This window comes from Pseudorca crassidens, chromosome 6, assembly GCF_039906515.1.
Source record: "Pseudorca crassidens isolate mPseCra1 chromosome 6, mPseCra1.hap1, whole genome shotgun sequence".
Lineage (NCBI taxonomy): Eukaryota > Metazoa > Chordata > Mammalia > Artiodactyla > Delphinidae > Pseudorca > Pseudorca crassidens.
Genome location: NC_090301.1, coordinates 44,691,333 through 44,696,585, shown reverse-complemented (window position 1 = coordinate 44,696,585; position 5,253 = coordinate 44,691,333).

Here is a 5,253-nt window from a genome sequence, read left to right as displayed (position 1 = left end):
TGTTATTTTTTAAATGAATATACTTTATGTCAGTTACACTTCTGAAGGCTTATCATGTCATACGTCAATAAACTATCATACCAACTCTTTGAAGTAGGTACTATTATTCCCCATTTTAAATATTAAGAAGCTGAGATCCCTAGAGGTTACCTTTGTTATACACTAGAAAGTGATGGAGCAGGATTAGAAACCAAGCCATCTGACTCTAGAGCCTACCTTTCACCACACCTGCCACGTGCAGCACATGGTTAATAAAATACAGGTTTCTTCAAGTATAGTAATGAATCAATATAGCTTTTTCTGATGTGTTTTCTCATTAAAAGATACTAGTTATAAACTTATCACATAAAGGCCTGTAAACTATTTCATGGTTAAAAGGGTTCCTCACAGATTTTTTTTTTTTTTTTTTTTTTGGTACGCGGGCCTCTCACTGTTGTGGCCTCTCCCGTTGCGGAGCACAGGCTCCGGACGCGCAGGCTCAGCGGCCATGGCTCACGGGCGACCGCTCCGTGGCATGTGGGATCTTCCCGGACCAGGGCACGAACCCGTGTCCCCTGCATTGGCAGGCGGACTCTCAGCCTGGTATTTTTAAAGTGTTTCAAAATTATAAACTATGAGGGAAGATATTAAAATATAAAACAATAGGTGTGATTTCTTTTTCCTTAAATCTCAGAGACTGGATTTCATTTATTCCACTATTTTATCTGTGTTTGATGTTCACATAATACTTTACAACTGCTAATTAATCACGGTACATTCCAGCGATTATTATAACATTAAAATCACTTCGCTTGGGGGTGCTGGAGGCGCCACTGGAGCCCGCTTGCCTGACAGCTCCACACAAGAGCCCTAGGTTGGGCGGCAGTTCCAGCCACATCGGCTCGCGGTTCCCGGCCACCTGACGGCACAACCGCGGGCCGACATTGCCGCCGCCCAGGCGGCGCTGTTGAGCGCGGTTCCCCGAAGCAGTGGCGCTGCCCGGCTTTGTCCACCGCACTCCGGGCCCCTGGCCCCCGACTCGGCGCTGAGGACAGGACCCCACCGCCCACTCTGCAGCAGCCTGGCACTGCACGATATCCAGGACGCCTTCCAACTCCAGAGCAAATTTTTGAGAACATAAAGCAAGAATATAGTCATTATCAGAAGTGGAGTCATTCAGAAGTTGTTCTTAATCAGAGTAAAGCTTACGTTTCCGAAAGTCGTTCTCCCTCCTCGGCACACCCAGCACCTAGTTCTCCAGGTTCCTCCTGGATGAAGAACGACCAGTCCCCCTTTACTCTCCAACAAATTGGAATAATATGTGGGCATCTCTTAAAAGACTAGAAAGATCATATCTGGGAGGGGTATGAGCAAATCCTCTACACCTAACTAGCAGAATGGTATGAATCTTCTGTGAAATTCACACATCATCAGATTATGCCACGAGGTAGGAAGAGGCCAACAAACTATGTGTCCTGAAGCTTCTTGTGAATCTGGGTGCCAAGCTTGACATCAAGAGATGGCTGCTATCTATAATACTTTTTGCAACTGGTTTGATATCACATTTCACTCCAACTTTACATCCTGAGAACACTTAAATGTTTCTACAGGTCCATTTTAAGACCTTAAAACTTCCTGCTTGCAACAAGCATCTCTTTCTTTTCTGCTCATCCAATAAACAGCTGTGCCCTACTGGGATAGATTTTCCAAACAAAAATACCTGAAGCAACAACTTATCAAAATATACCTTCAGTGGCATTTAACAAGTGGAGTTTCCCTATGCATAGTTGTGTAGGAAAGTGTGTGAATGTGTCTTTTACGTTATTGTTTATTCAAAATTTTTTCTTTTTTTTTTTTTTTATCTTGGGGATTCTGGCTGTGAATTTGACACATGATGACTATGGTTAAAAGCATTTCCTTGGTGTACAGAAGATCATTAATGTTTTGGGACCATGTACATTATAACAGTAGATTATGTGTAGGTATTATTATTAAATACAGGGGCTGTTTCCAGGCACAGAATATGAATCATAAGTTAGTATGGACATCAGATGTTCTTATAATGACATAGCAAAAGTCTATGGTCCTAGGTCTACAAATGCATGGTGGGAGACTAGGACAAAGCAGAAATGAGCCATTTGACAGCTGGATTCTCCCTAGCTGATATTAGGAAAATACTTTGACTCCAACACTTAAAATACCCATGTGGCGTCTGTGTTCATCTCATTCACATAAAGAGCTCCCTGGACACTGAACCTCTAAAAAGAAAACGTCTCCTCTGGAGTAAAAGCATCAGGATTTACTTGGGAGCTTAGCATAGGTGAACACAGGGTGGGTCAGATTCCAGAGGCATTGCTTCTTGGGAGAAACCGCTTCTTGGGAGAAACCACTTGACCTTTGTATCCATTATTAAAAATAGAATTTGGATTCTTTGGTCAGGTTCCCCCAAGTTCTTTTAAGAGGTGTCCACGGTCAACTGCTTAAGCTTTGTTTTGGCAGCCCCCTGACCAAAATTGCTTATGGACTGTTTTTCACCTTGTTTCCAAGGCTGAGGAACAGAAAGCAGCCTCTGCTTGGAGGAAGTGGAAGTATACATTTATTTATTTGCTGCTACTTGTTCGGGACCACATTTTATAAAATGCTTTCTATTATTATTATTTCTAGAAAGAAAAGTTCTATTAAAATTGTTTTAGTTTCAATATAGGATAGGTTTTTTAATAGGGCTTATTTTGAAATATTGAGTTTAATTCAAATGAAAAAAAAAGTTATAGGTAACCTCATTAATGCAGTTGCAAAACTCCTAAATAAAGCATTCACAAACTACACTCATCAATGAACAAGAAATAACACTACACCATAATCAATGGTGGATCTAGAAAGGCAGGGATTTTCCAGCACTGGAAAATCTATTTATGGAGGTCGTTGACTTTTAAATAATATTTAAATCCTTGGTAATAAAGAAGATTCCCTAAGAAAGATGACTTAGATAAAGAGAAAGTGATTCCCAAAAATGTGACCTGCAACATTTAAAGCTTATGCAAAGGAGACTCCAAAGGAGCAGCCAATGAAATGAGGGTGGAGTAGGAAAGAGGGGTGTGTGGTGTCAAGGCATCCAAGAGAAGAAATTGTTTCAAGCGGCCAAGCTCTGAGAGGTTAAGTAACATGAGGACTCAGAATTGACTATTAATTCAGCACAGTGGTGGTCAGTATTTCTGTGATAAACACAATCTCTGTGGAGTCATGGGAGAGGAACCTGATTGGACAGGGTTAAGGAAAAATGTAAAGTGAGGAAATGGAGCCCAGTCTGTAGAAAACTCTTTTAAGAAGTTAAGTACTGAAGGGAACAGATAAATGGCGCAGTAGCTTGGCTCTTTTAAGAGGAGTGGGTAAAGAAAGTTTTGTTTCTTTGTATACTATTTAATATTTGTTGTTGTTGTTATTTAAGGATGATAGGTACTGGACATATTTTACACCGAAGGGAATAATCAAGGAATAAAAGTTTGATGATGCAGGAGAGAAAAGAGAGAATTATGGGAGCAATGCTTTCTCCCTCAGCCAGGAACACCTTGCCAATCTCCAGCTCAGGTGAAACTCAACTGTCTGCCATGCTCCCAAACTCAAGCAGCTGAACATAGTGGAGGAAAAAATACACAGCTAGTCTCACTTAAAATCCATGACTACAAATCTCAAAAGAGCACATAACATTAACCAACAATCCTTCTACACTTCGCTAATATGATGACTTCACCTCTCTGCAAAATAACTACATCACACGTTCTCATCTCTCCAAAAACAAACGGTCTTCACCACCTCCACTAAAATAGGAGCTATTAGATAGATATCCTCTCATCTTCCCACCGCCAAATCTACCTGCATTCCTGTACCTTCCTTCTTTCTTCTGTCTCTCTGTGTGGTCTGGACCCCATTTCATTATAAGAGGACAGCAGCTGAAGGATGACTGAAATATTTCGGCTTTCTTAGAAGAAATAATAAGCCCAAATAAAACTGAAAAATTGCTAAAATTATACAAAACAAAAATGTGACTAAAATTAATGGAAGAAAAAAAATTAATGGAAGAATTCAATCTCCTTGAAAAAGTTAGATTTACAAACTTGACCTGGGGAAAGAAAATTTGGTAGTAATAACGCACCCAAATAAAAGTCCCATACTATGTGCCATCACCTATAAAAATCTTCATTATAAAACTTATACAGAAAAGCTGTCCCCTAAAGAAAATGATTCAGTAAAATAATAATAAAATGGTAGATTTTGACTGTGAAAATCAATCAAGGCCATAAATAGTTATTAACATGCTGATATTTAGAAATGAAGCCCAAACAATCTTTTATAAAAATATTGGGAAAAAACTGTCAGAGCGGTCAAAATGTCCTATACTAATTTGTTATACTTCCTTCCAGACCTATTCCTATGTATTCAGAAGAGTGGAGTTCACTCCCCACTGCTCCAGCTTAGGGTCCTCAAGCATAATCAGCTGGTGAGAACATAGTACAGACAGAGGACAGTTCCCCCAGAGTGTAGACTGAATGATCAGCGGGCATAGGCCCCACATTCAGGCAATATGAAGTTCTCTTTCACAGGAAGTCTGGGGGCTTCCCTGGTGGCGCACTGGTTGAGAGTCCGCCTGCTGATGCAGAGGACACGGGTTCGTGCCCCGGTCCGGGAAGATCCCACACGCCGCGGAGCGGCTGGGCCCGTGAGCCATGGCCGCTGAGCCTGCGCGTCCGGAGCCTGTGCTCCGCAACGGGAGAGGCCACAACAGCGAGAGGCCCGGGTACCGCAACAACAACAACAACAACAAAAATGGAGACATAGGAAGTCTGGGTGGCCAGGTCTCTGATCCAGCATGGCTTTTGGAGCCTCACAGCAGTCCTCCGTCAGACTATCTGCCCTTACACCTTCTATACAGGGGCTCTTCCTTGGACCACATTTTCCATTTGGGGGCTCCTGGCATTTTACCTTCCTTTCCTACCCCCAGCATCTTTCCATGCTCCCCTTTTGCCCTATAGACTTTTTCCATTTCTCTTGTAATATCCTTTTTTTAAGGATTCCAAGAATTTATTTTACTAGAAAAATTAATATCCAGTCTCACTAGTAATCAAAGATAAATTCTATAATTTAAAATAACAATGAGATACCATTTTCACCTATCAAATTGGCAACAGTTGACAAAATTAAAGGGGGGGTGGATATTACTCACAGCAGCTGAGGAACTGCAAATTGGCTCAACTTTCTGGAAGATGATTGGGCAAGACA